Here is an 18,184-nt window from a genome sequence, read left to right on the forward strand (position 1 = left end):
CAAGCCATCTATCGTGTCGTTATGTGTTCAAGAGATCACTGCCAATAAGCCATTCATCTGCAAAATATCTGTCATCCATCTTGACCATCCCTGAGTCAGTCCTTGAAACTAAATTTCTTCAACTTGATCTATGATTTCGTGTCATGGGCTTGCCTACGACGGATCGCTTTCTATCAACATCAGCTCATTATCTAGAAAGATGATCTAGGAATCGTCAGTACCTTGAGATCTGCATGCCTCAATGGCAGGTTTCTCGCCTTTGACGACAGTTTACATCATTGACTTTCAATCAAAGGATTCCGTGACATGTTCGACATCAACACATTTATTCACATCTCATGGATTGTACTGGGTACTTTGAGAGCCATTGACATCACTGGTGGTTTCTCTCACACTTGTTAACAGTTTACATCATTGACTGGTAATCAAGTGGTTTCTACCATGTTCGACATCAACACATTCATTCGCATGGATAGAATCGTACTGTTTCGGGAAGTAGAAATGAAGACCCTGGATCTAGTTTTCACAATCCAGGCTGCAAGGAATTTTGTATTCATTATATAATGGACTATTCATAAACAGATGGCTGCGTCCATACTGTGTCCACATGAGTCTTTACTTGTGATGTTTTACAAGATCATTCCTATATCAGAGCAGTAGTTAGTTTTCTAGTCAGTTTTGATCTGAGTATGGGAATGCCTACCTCAACGATGATATGATCTCATATATATATCTTGCATTAAATGTTTTTACAGATTCCAACCGATCTCTCCACAAGATGATCCTCGAAATGATAAAGTACTTCACTCTTCCTAAATGATAAGAAATCCTCATCTACTACAGACTTCGCACTTTAGGGGGCAATCTGTTACACAAAACTATCGTCACCATGATTATTTTGTAGTCAGTATGGGTCTATCATCACTTGTACTGTCCTCCTAAGAAAGTCTTAGACCTCATCTCTTCAAATCAAGCTTTGGAAATGGGAGAAAGACATTAAAAATCAATGTAACTCTGGTTCCGCACTTTCTCTCACTGTCACCTGCGTCCCGCACCTTCTGTGTACAAAATTTGCGGACCTGCCCGCTCTGTCCCTAACGGTGTAGGTGCGGACCCCTGTGAAAGTCAAAAGGCGCAAGTTTTATCTTAAAAAACTCACTTTGGGTTAATTCTAGAGGTTTCTAGAAGGAATTTTGACGTGGATTGTTCGCTCTGAGGTGGTTCATGCATCCCAAAAGAGAAGGAGGTAATCCCTTGATGAGAGGAGCTATCCCTTTGAAGGAGGGCTTTATCCCTTTGAAGGAGGACCTAGTAACCTCCTTCCATTGCACTATAAATACAGGCATTGGGCTGGTTGCTGGGAAGGTTAGAAGCTGAACATTTTTTAGGGTAAATGTTGGTGAAATCAAGACTTCCTAGTTGAGCTTAAGAGGAGAGATCACATACCTTTTTGGCTTCATTGGGGAGTGAGTGAAACTTGTCAAAGTAGAGGAGACTTCTTGTTGGACCCTGGGAGGAGCTTGTACAGCGTCAAGGCAAAGGTTGTAAAGTTCTTCTTCTTTTGACTTAATATAATCAAACTCATTTTTCTCAACAAGTATCTCATGTTATTTGTTTCATGGACTCCTTGACTTTCATTTTAAATATGTTTTATGCAATTGGCTTTTCAGGTGCTATTTAATTTGTTTGCCTTGTTTGTGTTTGCAGATTTGCGACAAAGGAGCTCATTTGGATCGAAGGAGCGAGGGCATCCACAAGCTTGCATTGGACCTAAGGTAGGCCCTAAAAACACTTGTTTGCTATTGTAAATCAAAGCATATTTAGAGAAAGATAGTGTCTGGTTGGTTTGCTTGTCATTAGGTCTTCTTTAGATTCTAGGAAGGTCTATCTTGTCCGCAAGATCGACTTATTCCATGTGACACACACCTTCAAAGAAGGTTATATCAGAATGCTTGATTAACAGAGCAAAGATTGCTTGTCTGAAAGGTGTTTAAATAGTCAGAGGTTGATTGTATGCCTGTTTGCAAACTAACTATTATTTGAGTTTACAGAGGTAAAGGGAAATGGTAAAGCATTGAGGAACAAATGGGTCGGATCACCCATGGCGCTGTCGTATTCATACAATGTGATGTAACGCATTTGGGCGATCTCGTCCGTGTTGGGAAGAGGATATGAAACCAATCTCGTTGGGATCAGGGTGTCGGGTTCCTTAGTTTTCTTAATCACAAATTTCATGACTTTGCTGTTGAGATTATCGACGGCATTTCCGGAGGGGTATGGATAGGGAGCGTTGTTTGTGAGGATGGCCTCATCCGTGGATGACTTCGCGAAGTCGATGATGACGTCTGTGATCTCAGAGGGGGCCAGCAGCAATTTCTTAACGTTCACGGGCCTGGGTAAGTAGGAAGAGTCGGAGCCTATTTGAGTCATATGAATTTCATTACTCAACGCGAAACTGTAGAATCTGGCATTGTCGGTATTTACATTCTGAAGCGATATTTCCTTCTCTGTACCTTCAAGTAAGGCCATGCCTTGCCATTCACTATTATTGCATCTCCAAAATACTCTGGTTGCAACGCCACACTATAGTTAGACAATTCAGTCTGGAAAAATAAAAGCATGCAATGAATGATTTATGGATATAGTGTTGTACCTGCCACTGGGGATGAATGGTGGGGTTGTCACCGGTGGAGTTCATGTAAATGGATCCATTTTTAAGGAAAATTTTATCGGACACGAGAAGACTACGGTCATAGTCTGGCCCTGATGGAAGATTCAGAGGTGTCTCCACGACCGGGTTTCGAATGATATAGGCGCCCACGAGGCCGGCCAACAGATTTTCTCTAGTGAGGCCAAGGGCATGGTCATGGTACCACAGATTTCTGGGGTGCGGGACACTGATGTAGTGATATTGAGATTTGGTCCAAGTGGGTCCGGTGTCATTGAATCCCGCTGTAAACCACGCCAATGAGTTCCCATCGCTCTGCAGTTCATGGATTCCACCATGCAGGTGAACGACCGTTGGGACTCCACCGTGTTTGGGCTGGGAAGTCACAACAGAGTTGGGAATTTTTGGTAATTCCAAAAAAAAATTATTGAACAGAGAATGCTCTATTTCTTAACACAGGGAAGCTAAAAAATTTGTTTCCAGAGAACAGAGATTCACACCCATTAAATAACTTGTATTCATTAATAGAAAACAATTGTTACATAAAATAAATCTTCCTCTATCAAAGGGAATACAACCAGATAACTGCTTCAGATGCAGTTAAAAAAAAGAACTTCACTGTCTCCCTGAAAATTACTCTGTCTCTGCACTGTTGTGCATTTCAAAAAAAACAAAATACTCTGTCTCAGCTTACAAATTTTGACACTGCTGTGTAAAAAAAAAAACTTCTTACATTCGTTCTCTTCTTGAAAAGATTTACACTGCTGTGTAAAAACCCCTTTTTACTTATTACATTTACACTGTTGTGCATTACAAGATTACTCTGCCTCCTCAAAAATTAACACTGTGTGTTCACGCTGCTGCGTATTGCGCATTGCATATGCCCTCAAAAAACATTACATGTTCAACAATGAACCACACAAAACATTACATTCAACCTGATGTAAAAATTCTTCTTACATTCGCTGCGGCAAGTTTTTCCCTTTTCATATAAAACCAAAAACAAAAACAGGACATATATCTTTTTTTTACTTGCCATACTCCCGTGAAATAATAAAAAACAATAAAATTAAAAACTTTACCTACGTTCTACCAACCAGAGTAAATTTCATTTAAATTTCTTTACTAACAAAATCTGGTGGTCAATGAGAATTTACTTCACGTCAATTCCATATGGTGCAAGGTTGTACACAACCGTTGATTTAATCGAATGGTTGATGGCAATTCCCCGGAGGTCTCTTTCAACCAAACTTTATGCGTTGGGGAAATGGTTTTGGAAAATCCATCGAAGGGCACGTGTCAGTAGCTAGATGTGATCATTGCCCCCTTAAAAAATACCACTGTCCGGCAAAGAGCAGTGTGGGGAAATCCATGGCGGTTTTCTGCAATAACTGCCGCAGTTGAAATTACATTTCAACAAACGGTGGGATCCCATGGAAGAATATGTCGAGAAGGCAGATAATTTTCCCACGTCACAAACATTTCTACACCTTGGATGGCTTCGATCGTTGGACCTGGCACACTCGCACTCCCCCTCGATGTTCCATACGCAAATACAGTACTTGAGGGGAAATCTCTGTGAAATTTCTGTTAACAAAACACATATAAGAGACGAGTCATTGACACGAATAAAAACATATATATATATATACATACATACATACATACAAGTTAATTTCCATGGAATACAATGCGCGTTTTATTGTATTACGGATATAGGTCCCGTACCCATTTTTTCTCAAACATCCCAATCCGAAGCTCGCCCACCTTTAAATGTCCATCTTGGCCGACGATATACCCCTTTAGCATGGGCATCTGTGGCAGCTCATCCACGAACATCTCAAAAGTAGAAGCTATCTCATGCAATTCCTCTTCAGTCACATTCGCAGCGTTTGCTAGAGAAGTGGATCAAAATTAAAATGCAAACCAGTACACTAGAAACATGTTGCATATTCTTTGCCAGCATCATCTTCAGACCTGCAATAACATATTCGGTCTCATTAAAACCCTGTGAACTATTTTCCATTCCCTGCATCTCTACATAGAGAAAATACAAATTTTCATATAACATGGTTTCACAGTATGAAATGCATACTTACTCTAAATTAATTCTCCCGGATCAGAACAGCAGTACCCGCGATGCAAAGGCACCCGGTGTGATGGCCTGGATGATTGCAATACCTCGTCATTAAATACAATTCGTTAGTTACTTCGTTCAGTGCTAAGTGAGAGTTGTCATTTTTTCTTTAGGGACAAGGATCCATCCTACACTGTGGGTGAGAAGTGTAGGGTGGGGGGTTCTCATCGCGTTCAGCCTCCACCATTGATTTCATTCCATCAGATCAGTGGTTGTCATGTCGTATCACAACTTTGATCCATTCACCCACCAAAACTCAAATGAACTTAGCCGGCATTGATAAGATATTGGGTCCGCTTTTTCCTAAGCCTTATCGGCTTCAATCTCTGTTGTTGATCTTACCTTTCAATTCTACGGTTGTTGGATTACCCGATCAACAGAACTAATCGATGATCCTCCACCATTGATCAAGGCACATTTGATCCAATAGTTAATAGTGATATCAGACGGGAATCTTGCGCGACGTTTACCCACCCGATAAAGTGGTTTTCTCTCTCCACCCAAGTGCTACGTGTCGGTCGATAAATGGAATAGGGTGACCACCTCAAATTACCACTTACCACTTTTTCTCCACCCGATAAACAGCTTCGCTAATAAAACCACATTTCTTCCTTGACTAAAGCACGAGCTTATTGCTGCACGTTGACCATAGATCTTCGTCCATCAGACGGATGTAACAGCTCCTCCAGATTCCTCTTCCACTAACACTTAAGTTCAATCTTTGTCGTTCATTTCTTTTACTTTATGATGCGTGACTTAATCTTGATCTCCCATCGCCTTCAACCTCGTTCTTTGATCTCCTAGTCTAATGACCCCTATTCATCGTCACCTCATATCTTCTTCCTTCCTCTACTTCATTTCTATGCCATTTCTTAGTGTTTCTATGGTTTCGAGTTTCCCCAGGGTTTCAATATTTAGTTTCCCTGCAACACAACTCCCTCTTGATTTAACTCTTCATGCTCTTAACATAGACACTCCTGAATCTCGATTGTGATACTTCGAATGGATTCAAGCGATCCAATACGATCCTTCATATCACTTCTTCTCTGTGTTCTGCTCGAACTCCACCTACAACCTCTGTTACACAAAACTTACTCTAGTTCACACACAGATTATAACTAAATTACTCCATACACACACATAAACTCATAATCGAGTTGTTTGTATTAATAAACAGGTATTTACACAGGAACTCTCTCCTTGGCCTGATCTTCTGTATCAGTGGCCTCTGTTTTCCTAACTACCCGTAGGCTTACAATCAAACCTCTAACTCACAACCTCTAACTAGCTAACCAGCTAACTATCTAACTTGACTAACTTTTTCTCTACCTTTTTGGCTTACATTTATACAAAAGGATTCTATAACCAATTCCTGGTTTAGATCCATAAACTTCTCAACAAAATCCTAAAATATCATCTTTATCCCTAAGGATCCTCTTTAATCCACAAATCATGAAACCAATTCCTAATCTAAGATTTACAATTGATTCTCAAATCTTTCAACTATCCTAAATCTCTCATGTTCTCCAACATTCGAGAACATTTACAAATATGCCTCACAATACTTAATTAATTCCTATTCTCATTAAAATCACTCAAAATCCTAAGTAATTACATTAATTTTAACACTTAGGAAACCAACTTCCTTAAAACACAAGACCCCCCTATGTCTACTAAAATACAATGATTCTTCTAAGCTGAAGAATAATTTAGTTTCAGTTTGCCTATTGGGAAGGCCATTGAAGAAAGAAACAAGAAGGTAAGGGAAGAGATGCAGCAACAAATGGCATCTCACTTAGTCCTGTATCAGACCAGACTTCTGGTTCCCATGGACTTAGAGAGAAATAAAATGAATTTCTCCCTGCAACACCCACTAGCATAGTCACTACCTTCGGGTTTTCAGTTCAAGACCCTGGACGTTTCATTAGACTTAACCAGTGTCCCTTTGCCGAAAAACATCAAAATCCATAGGCAAGTGGGGGGAATGTTTTACAATGAGAACAATAGAAATGAAATGACCATCAGTGAGGCTGAGAAGCTGCTATAGAAGGTCACAACAAGGTTGAAACAGGAGAGAGCTAACTCCAGAGCTCTACACATTCAGAATGAGAGCTTCAAAGATATGATTGTGAAGTTGGGGCTAAATCTAGTAGACAAAGTTGCATTTGAAGCCCTCCTCTAAATTTCACAAGAAGAAATACAGGAGTCGAGGCACAAACTGAAGATGCCAGGAAGTGAACATGTGTAATCTAAGGAACTTGCACAGGTGGAAGAAGAGAAAGAAATCCTAGCCAAATGAATGATATAAAGAAATAATGAGATAGTAGCCCTCAAGCAGCAAGCAACAAAACTTTAGCTGAGGATAGACACACACAATTGTGCAGTGCTTGTGCCTAAAAATACCCAAAATACCACAGAGTAACTCACTAAGACCCTCATTGAACTCCACCTTTAGGAAGGGGAGCTTAAGAAAGTGCAGAATGATTTGGACACTATGCAAAGAAACCTAGCACAAAAAGAAAAACAACATGAGGCAACCAGGACCAATGGAGACCTAATTGGTAAGAACCTACATGCAACAAACGAGGAGATTGTTGAGCTAAAAGGAAAGCTGAAAGGAAACATGTCTCTCCTACAGGCCAGGAAACTTGTCTGGGATGAAATCGTAGAAGAAATTAAAACCAACTAGGAGTCCATAACTATGATGGATGAACAAAAGGTTGTGATCAAGGATTATTATTTTTTCATCTTAATTTCCAAAGAAGATGGGGAAAAGAACTCCTATATTGCCAAGAAGTTCATTCAGATTGTGAATGAAAGGCCACTTAGTGGGTTGAGGCCAATTGATGTAGTGGATAGAGTGTCTACTATCATGGAGATCTCTAAAGTTGTCGAGAAGGAGGAGGCCAAAGTCAAAGTTCAGGAATTCTTAGGGGTGGTATAGAAAGATGTGGATGCTTTCCATGATGAGTTTAATGAAAGAGTCAAGGCAAGGTTTCCTAGTTGCTGGGATCTTGTGGTAATGTTAATCCCATGGACACAATACATACAAATGTTATTGGAGGCCAAAATCAAGGCAAATTCCTCTCATGAGAAGATTGCCGCCCTTAAAGGTAAAACAATGGTTAACTATCTCAGAAAGGAATTCCAGTTGTTAGGGTTGGTAAAGACCTTGTTCTTCCTTAGGTTAGACTATACAGGGATCATGAATCTCACGATCATATATCAAGGTGTGAGCAGTTTCTCAATCCTCCTGTGCTCTAGATCATCAACCAGCGATGCTGCCTCCATAATTTTTTTACCATGAATAAGGTTGTTGTTGATCATGTTGATCATGAAACTTTGGTTTAAATATTTTATTTCAGAAGAAACTATGTCAATTAGTTAGAATTCGGTTAGTACGATTGTGCCACTGAGCACACTGATATTTTGTTATGATGATTCACTGCCAAATCAAGAAAGAATATTTTGTAATCGGTTGTCCCTCTATGGCCCTATAAAAATAGTTTATGATACATAATCAAGGGTTCAGAAATTTGGTTTTCCAAGAGAGAAGCTTTACAAGTTTTCAATGAAATGTATGCTCTGTGGAAGATTAATAAAAGTTTTTGGCGAGCTCATATAAATGTGTAGTACTTATTTATTCTTGTGTTTTTTCCATATGTTCTCACTCTTCTTCTCAGATTACATGTAATAACAACTACTAGATATGCTTTTCATGGAATTATGGATTCATCTAGGTCTAATGTTGATTAAAGATGCCTATAATTGATATGGATTGTTATCCTTAAAATGTGCTCCATGTATCTCAACACTTCATTTAAACATCCTTCTTATACATTTCCAACTGAACTTCAATGAACAAGATTATTAAGTTTAAGCCATGTGTGTTGGTTTTCTTTCCTCTTTATTTCTTCCATCTAATATACTACAAAAGACCTGTAAAATTTCATGTCTATATGATGTTAGTTGCTAAAGCCATATATTAATGCTTCTGTGAGTTCTATTTGGAATTCAATCTTGTATTTCTCCTCTTAGGGGAGGTCTTGAATCAATTTCACCTCGAATATGATAAATACTGAGTGTATTAGAAAATATCAGTAGATCCTAGAAGCACTCATCAAGGTGTCCTAAGCACTAGTCTTCTTTCAACCCATAGGCTGTCTCTAGGAGATACAACAACTTTGATGAGTGAGAGTGTATAGATTGAGCCATCCTCATTCGAGGAAGCAATGCAACAACTAGTATGGGTTGATTCCATGGTAGAGGAGTATGACGCAATTATCAGAAACAGTGTTTGGGAAGTGGTCCCAAGACCAACAAACAAGTCAGTGGTGAGTTCTAGATGGATTTACAAGGTAAAGCAAGCAACAGATGGGAGTTTGGAGAAACATAAGGCAAAATTTGTGGTTAGAGGGTTCTCTCAGGTGGAGGGAATTTATTAAAAGGATACCTTTTCTCCAGTAGCAAGGTACTCTTCAATCATATATATTCTAGCACTTTCAACGTAGATGAGATGGAAGATACACCAAATGGATGTGAAGACAACATTCCTCAACAGAGTGATTGAATAAGATGTGTACATTGAGAAGCCAGAAGGATTTGAGACCTTCAACAGAGAGTCACATGTGTGCAGACTCAAGCGAGGGTTGTATGGATTGAAACAAGCACCCAATGCTCAGTACACCAGGATTGATAGCTATTTCACCAAGTTGGGCTTCACCAAAAGTAAAGCAGATCCAAACCTTTACCATATTTTGTTTGAAGGTAAATTATTGATTATAGTATTATATTTCAATGATTTAATTTTAACAAGTGATGAGAAGCTGGTAAAATCTTGCAAAGAGGATATTACAAGAAAATTCGAGATGAAGGACCTCAGGCTCATGCATTATTTCCTTGGTATGGAAGTATGGCAAGGAGAGGAGGAACTATTTGTCTTTTAGGGAAAGTATGCCAACAATATACTGAAGAAGTTGCATATGGAGAGAAGAAAACCCATGGAGAATCCTCTAGCAGGGAATTGGATGAAGGAATATGCTAGTTCAAGAGAAGTAGAGGAGGCTACTATTTATAGGCAGCTTGTGGGTTCACTTATGTATTTGGTGAGCACACGACCTGACATATGTTTTGCAGTTAACCAGCTTAGTCAAGCAATGGTCAACCCAACCAAAATTTATTGGAAGGAAGCTAAACATGTGTTGAGATACCGTAGAGGCACCACACAGTTTGGTATTTGGCACAGACGGATAGAGGGAGTGAAGCTTCAAGGCTTCACAAATGAAGATTGGTTAGGGAGTCCATTCAAAAGGAAGAGCACATCAAGGGGAATCTTCAGTATTGGATCAAAAAGAGTTTCTTCGTACAACAGGAAGCAGAGATTAGTTGCACTCGGTTTAGTAGAAGTAGAGTATATAGTTGCTAGTCAAGTAGATTATGAGGCTATTTGGATGAGGAAGATCATTTTTGGGTTATTTGGTTAGCATATGGATCCTATAGTGATTTACTGTGACAAGAAATGTTGTATCAAACTCTCTGAGAATCCAGTTTTTCATGATTGGTCCAAGCATATTGACATCTGGTATCACCATCTACGAGATTGTGTGCGGAGAAGAATCATGTTGCTAGAGTACATTTCTACAGACGAACATGATGAAAACATCTTAACTAAGGAACTGTCAAGAGGAAAATTTGAGTTTCATAGAGGCAGGATTGGGGTATCTAATAATCCCTTTATTGTTGAGAGGGGGTGTTGAAAATGCAACATGAAAATTTTAATTTATTTTTTTCCTTGAATTAAATTAGGAATAAAATTGTAATTCCATATAACAAGACAACTTGTATGAATTAACTAAGTTAAAGTGACTTAGTTGGCTCAGTTAATTCGAGTTGAAGGTCTAACGAGAGTCATGTAGAGTGTCTACTACATTATAGGATCCATGGTTGAGTTTATTTGAGTTGTAAATAATTAAGTAAATTTAACTAAGTTAAAGTCAATTAAAATAGTTCTAACTTATGGAGGAACTAGTAGGAGGTCAAACAATGGGGTTCTGCTTCATGTGTTCAACTAGTTAATTGATGATTCACGCATAAATAACTCATGCATGTCAGATCTGAGAGTTACCTAGTTGATATTAGAGTTCATGGACAATGTACTATCAATTGTATAATCATCTAAATTGTATAGGTGGTGCATGTAGTGAGAGGAAGGCCTGTGAGGATTGCCCAATTCATATTGACGAATTTCCCTAATTAATGGGGGCTAATTTCGAAGGAAACAACCCAATTAAATAGGGACTTGGGCAAGCCAAAATTTGGTTAAGTATTGATCAGAGCTTGTCTAGGAAGCAATGAGACATATAGAGATAATGCATAGGTTTCTCGAGTTTGAGCAAATAATTGTAATATTCTCATATTTTCTGACTAATGCAATATACAGATAGCAGGGGTTTTTAGTTGTGGCTTTCCCCAAGAAATCATTGTGTAATGTGTTGATTTAATTCTTTCTCTTGTATGCTTCGTGATTTCATGATCGTTTCATTGTTACCACTGATGAGTAGAGTAGATTCAAGTCTATTGTTTTAGTAAATTACAATTAGCAGTTTGAATCTACAAGGAATTTCTACAATTCCGACATAGCAACTGAAACTGAATTATTCTTCAAACTCAAAACATACATGATACCCTTTAATGTGAGAGAAGAACCAGACTCCCTTTGAAAGGTAACAACATCGATGTCAGTCGCGCTATACCTTCCATCATCTCCCATCTCGATGTGCATCTGGAGGTCCTTGTCCTCCAATTCACTAGAAAATTATTTATTTCCCGTCATATGGAATGAGGCTCCACTATACATATACCGTACACTACCCATCACCAATGTCACCATGCATGCAATGAGGGTGAAATCCAACTCAAATTGTGAAGCTAGAGCTTCACTTGCTGCTCCTCCTATGGGCTTCTTTCCAGCCTTCTTGTGTAGACAGTTTGTGGCATAGTGTCCTAGCTCGTGACAGTGAAAACATTTAATATTCGACAAGTCCTTCTTTCCGCCCTGATTGGAATTCCCTTTGGATTTGGATTTATTCCCTTCCCCTTTCTTTGCCTTTACATGCAAGGCACAATTCTCCTCATCGTTATGCTTCGATGAAGTTCCACCTCTAGTGTATCGCCTTATCTCTTCTTGCTCCAAATCAGACCACAAATGCTCCCACTTTGGTAGATGCTCCCTCCCATTTACCTAATCCTGGTAGTTGTACCAGCTCTTGGGAAGGCCTAGAAGTGTTAGGCTAACCTTATCTTCTTCAAAAATTGTAATACCAATTCTCCCAAGCTCATCCCAACATTGGGTGAGCCTGCTCAAGAATTGCGGTATTGTGTTGCCCTTCTCCATTTTGATTTTCCGAAGCTTATCCTTCATCGCCAACTTCCTGTGGTCAATGTTGTTCTGAAACAAGTCTATCAAGGCTTGGCACATTGCATATGGTGTATCCTTCCTGTGGATTTTCGAGACAATATGATCTCGAACTCCTTCTAGTACGATCCTCTTTGCCTTTGCCAAACATTTCTTCAACTCTGTCAGATCTTGAGCATCAGTTGTTGGAGGATTAGGAAGATCATTGTCTATGAATTCCCTCAACCCATTGTCTTTCAACATTGCCTCCATCTTGTTCTTCCAAGTAATATAATTTAAGCCACCCTCAAGGGCATACTTGAGTCTCAATCCATAGAAAGACATCCCGCTGGATCTGAAGAACGATCCTGCAAATTCGATTTCACCTGTAAATATAAACTCGTATTCTTCTCTTCTAGTGATATTTCAACTCTGATACCATGTAGAAATTCCTTGTAGATTCAAACTTCTTATGTAATATGCTAAAACAAAATAATTGAATCTACTCTACTCATCAACTGAAACAATTAACAATTGAAAAATCATGAAGCATACAAGAGAAACAATTCAATCAACACATTACAAAATGATTTCTTGGGGAAAGCAAGAACTAAAAAGCCCTGCGATATGTATATTGCATTAGTAAAAAATTATGAGAAGATTACAATGATTTTCTCAAGCTCGAGCAACCTTTGCATTATCCCTATATCTCTCACAGCTTCTTAGACAATACTTGGCTAATACTTAACCAATTTTATGCTTTCCCAAGTCCTTACTTCCTTTCGTTATTTCCTTGGGAATTAGCTCCTATTAATTAGGGAATTTCCTCAATTGGAATTGTGTAATCCATCATAGGCCTTCCTCTGACTGCATGCACCAACTATACAATTTGGATGATTATACAATTGATAGTACACTTCCCTTGAAATCCAATATCAACTGGGTAACTCTCAGATCTCACATGCATGACTTATTTATGGTTGAGTTATTAGTTAACTGGTTGAACACATGAAGCAACATCCCATTATTACACCTCCTACTAGTTCCTCCAACAGTTGGAACTAGTTTAACTGACTTTAACTCAATTAAACTAAATTAATTAATTACAACTCAAAATAAACTCAACCATGGCTCCTATAAAGTAGGAGTCACTCTACATGACTCTAGTTAGACCCTCAACTCGAATTAACTCAACCAAATAAGTCAATTTAACTTAGTTAACTTGTACAAGTTGTCTTGTGATGTGGAATTACAATTTTTCTCCTAATTTAATTCAAGGGAAATTAAATTAGGATTTTCTTGTTGCAATTTCAACATATCTTCAGAGATAAGCTACCACCATTCTAACTAGCTTGTATAGCTTTATATTTCATAGCCTTTTTCTATTTCACTTATTAAGATAATGTAGTTCTCGATATATTATTGTTCTCTCTACATCTTTCTTTATGTGTGTTTCTATTCATGTTCATACTTTTCATTTCGCTCTATATACATTCAAGATTAGCTTGTTAGTGAGTATGTTGCTCCAATTCGTAGATATGTTAAAAAGATGCAAAAAAACACCCGTGAAATATATTTATAGTAGGGGTCCATTCATTGTAAAAAAATCATATCATTGATTCATTTTATTTTATTTTATTTACATATAATATGTTAATTATTCTAATATAATTGAGTAAACATGTTTGGCTTCTATGAATCATTTGGTACTAGAGTGAAAACTTTCATAGATGAAGTTAAAGGATCGTATGTTTTTCCATCACCATTTTATATATATTTATATCATGGATGTAACAAGAAAGACTATATTTTCTTTTTTTCTTTTGTCAAATGAGAATTAAACTCATTGATACAATAAATAAAACATGTGAAAAATACAAATATGAAAAAATTATTATAATTAAACATGCTCAAAGAAACTAGAAACCAAAAAAAATTATTTTTAAGAAAAAGCCAAGGACAATGACCATGATGATGAAGAAAACCCAAGGATTAAAGTCAACGATACATTCTTTAAATAATCCATAAAAATACTTCCATGAAACAAGGATGGTAGAAAAACTTAGAGTGGGTACTAAGGCAACACTCATTTTAGAACTCAATTAGGGTTTGTAAATACACAAGGAAATTTTATAAGTCAATATCTTTAACAAAATATAACAAACGGTTTCTCAACATGGATAATATGATATATCAACAAACTTGTACAAATTTCTTAGTGCTCAAGGACTCCTCTCGATTCTATTCTCCAACTAATACATGGCTCAGATTACGATGGTGCTAAGGCAAACATGTCAATGTGCAGAATAATCCTCTACATGCTAAGATCAAGTTATGGCTTGTTCAATTACAAATTCGAGGTCATGAGTAGAAAAATGCACAAGAAAGACTCAAATTATCATTCATGCATTAGTACACTCTCCCATCTTCAACCTTGTATAAATGCGAAAATGCAAGAAGCAACTTTCATGGAAGGAAATGTCTATGGATTATAATTAATCATCCTTTATCATAATGATATCACTAGAATGGAGAAGGTTTTGAAAATTTTTCTAGAGGTAAAATTAAATTAAAAATAAAAATAAATTTTATTACCATTTTTTTTGGAAGATTTTGGTGGACAAAGCAATTTTGAAGAAAATTTTGAAAAAGAAGATAATGTTTATGTAAATGAAAAGAAGATATAGCTCTAAGAGTTAGCTCAAGAATGGTAGACTTTAGAGTCAAATGCGAAATTTGTTGCTAGTTATTGTTAATCACAAAGGAGTTGTCTATAACGCGACTTTTTGAAAGCCTTTCCAGCGGATTTTTCCGGTCGAAATCCGGCAAGAATTATTGGAATCGCAAGTTTGATAGCTAGTTTCTGCACAATGAAAGCGTCCCAGGGGTTTTTCAGGGTGCTGAATACAAATATGCAGTTAAAAAACCATTTTAACTGCAAGAAATCAAGATTTGACCTCAATTTCTTCGCCGGATTCCGTCACCGGAATCTTCAAAAAGTCGCATTATAGACAACTCCAATCACAAATTCAACTTTCTTCAAATATCTATAAATAAATTTTAATAAATATCATAGACAAATACCATAATTTCCCTAAACCATTAAATATAAACCACTCTCTTACCTCCCATGCCAATCCACTGAGCGACACTATTAAGATTCTGAATTGTTGTTGAGGACAATGAATCTCGAATTGAATCAAGCGCTCCACTAGCGAATCAAATTCTCTCACATGAATAGCAAGATGGTGATATATCTTATCACTCGACGAGGCAACATGAATAGCGAGATCGTGATACATCTTATCACTCGACGAGGCAAAGAATTAGCCGGATCAAGCCTGGAATTTGAGGTCCCACAATTCCTATTTTGGATTTTAGAACATATTTGACAGTTGTTGAAAATTTTTCATCGTCAAAATTTCTAATATTTTAAATGCAAGTAAAGATAGCCTACAGTAGAATATTATGAATATTATAATACCTCATTCAACTATACGTACAAATTATAGTACATTACATTAACTTTACGTCAATAGATTGGTGAGAATTTTAACACTGTATTTATGCTCCTATATATTAGGATACCAAACCCCTATGAACAGAAGATGGTTGGTATATGTCTTGTAATTAGTATTATTTTTCCCTTTTTGTCATCGGATTCTCATTCTGAACTTTTGGGTTCAAGAGCTTGTTTAATTATCATCAGAAATATTGGATTTCCATTAAATCTGGAATGTGCATGGAAATAGTAAGTTCACAGTTCCATCCTCTATGCATCCTTGCCTCCTTGCGCAGGGATGGGCTACTGAAGAAAGCTTATGAGCATGCTAAAGTGGGACTTCTAATTTTCTCCTCAACAGGGAAGTTATAAGAAATCATCAATCCCATGTGTGTTCGATGAGTATTTTCCCTAACTATTAGATTTATATTCTGCATAATTCTTTGGAATGTTTGACTTCCCTTTTATTCGCTAGACTATTAATGTGTATTTCCCTAGACTGAATGTTTGATTTCTCTCATTATTATTTGTCACTCTCTATTTACATAAAGTAATGAAAACGTTTTAGGGATAACTGTAAAGCTATCTACTCTTGGAAAGTCTCCGCCATTATTTCCAATATAACATGAATACGAAGTTAGATGCATGTTTGATTATTGTTAGATATATTTTTTATTATCGTTTCACAGTTCCGCATAAATGATTCATTGTTCTTTCACTTGGAGAAAAAACTTTGGGCATAACTGTCTATGTTGATTGGTTAAAGAAAGGCACTAACTTTTATTTTGGACTTGTAAAGCTTTAGGTTGATATGATTCATTGTTCTTTCACGTTGGACTGGAGAGAAAATCTTGGGCATAACCGTCTACAGTGGACGTAGACTGGTTAAAGGTCAAAGGTATTAGCTTTTATTTTGGACTTGTAAAGCTTTAGATTGATGATACTTCAGAACTAAAATAAACATTTGGCAATTGATAATTATGTAGTCATTGGGTTAAGTTCCAACAGTTTTCAAAGAAGGCTTTCCTTACCCTAAAACTCGAGGCTTTCCTTACCCTAAAACTCGAATAGACTTATATTGGAGTTTCAAAGCAATAGAAATTGATAACTCCTTTGTATCTATTTATTTAATTTCTCCAATGTATGTGCATGGCGAATATTCAATGCATTCAACATTTGTGAAAACGAGGTATTTCTTTTAACTAAGCACAAGTTGTAGTTTTTTGTTGGCAGTGGTTGTAGTTTTTAGTTGGCATTTTGCACTCTATGAAACAGTTTGGAAAGTGGTTGTCTAATTAGGGAGTATGGAAGTTGACATTTCTAAGTTTACTTGGTAGGGAAGTTGACATTTCTAAATTTACTTGGAACCTAAAATGAAGAGCATGGAACATGTAAAAACTTCATGAAATTTTTATTTGACAAGTAAAAAGGATTTGAAATTCCAGGCCTGAGCCGGACAACAACTACGCCTACGAGCCTTTACCATGCCAGCAATTCACGTTGGAAAATCTCTCAACTATTAATTAGCAAGCGTTGAAAAGTTGGTTAGCCTGCTTCAACGAATGCTTCATAGACTGGGTCGTCTACTTAATCCACATAAAAAGAATTAGCGGGACAACATGCTAGCAATTCACGGTGGAAAATCTCTCAACTATTAATTAGCAAGCGTTGAGAAATTGGTTAGCCTGCTTCAACGACCGGGTCGTCTACTTAATCCACATAACCTGGGACTAGGTCTTTTACTGGATCAATGGATTTTAGAAAATTCATATGTGATTTCCCTGCTAGAGAGATATCTTTGATGGATTATTGCTTCACCCACAGGAAGTTGGTAGATAGTCATGGAATGTGTGAGGAATGTGCATTTTTAATGCGTAATGTCTCAGGTTTCCCAGAAGGCAATGTCAACCAAGCCAACTGGTTCACATGCATGAGAATGACGACATACTTTTCAAAGGGGAGATGCAAAGAGATTGCTGATAAATGGGCACATGGATGAGCACATGGATGATTTCAGCACAGAGGAAATAGAGTCTGAGGAGAAGGCACACAACCGTTGGGTGAGTAAGGACTTGGGCTCTGGCAGACTGATATATTTTATAATGTAAACTATTTTTTTAAGACTATATCATCAATATATATATATAGATAATATTCCCATATAATTGAGTAGATATCCTTCACTTTTATGTTTTAGTTAATTTCAATATTTTTATTAACATCACGTCGTTCAATGAATTCCGAATAGATATTCATGAATGTAAACTTGCATAACTTGCATACCCAAGTTATTATAAGGTTAATATTGATTATAAATTTATTCAAATTAAAAATCGATTATAAAAATTACAAAAAAATAATTTATCTATTTTGATTTCATTATTTTTGTTTTTAAATAATAATTTTTTATTATTATTACCCTTATCTATATATATAAACAAAAGTTATTTTAATTTTTAAAAGTTGTAAGAGTGAGCTCAAATG

The 18,184-nt window shown here is 37.0% G+C and overlaps 1 pseudogene; it reads right to left on the reverse strand.

The window, feature by feature from the left end:
- Positions 1 to 2,028: 2,028 nt before the first annotated feature.
- LOC149179169 (multicopper oxidase LPR2-like) lies at positions 2,029 to 15,500 on the reverse strand (annotated as a pseudogene).
- Positions 15,501 to 18,184: the final 2,684 nt, after the last annotated feature.

The sequence above is a fragment of the Pinus tabuliformis genome, chromosome 4_1, assembly GCF_031772625.1.
Source record: "Pinus tabuliformis cultivar Carrire ecotype Pingquan chromosome 4_1, CPIR1, whole genome shotgun sequence".
Lineage (NCBI taxonomy): Eukaryota > Viridiplantae > Streptophyta > Pinopsida > Pinales > Pinaceae > Pinus > Pinus tabuliformis.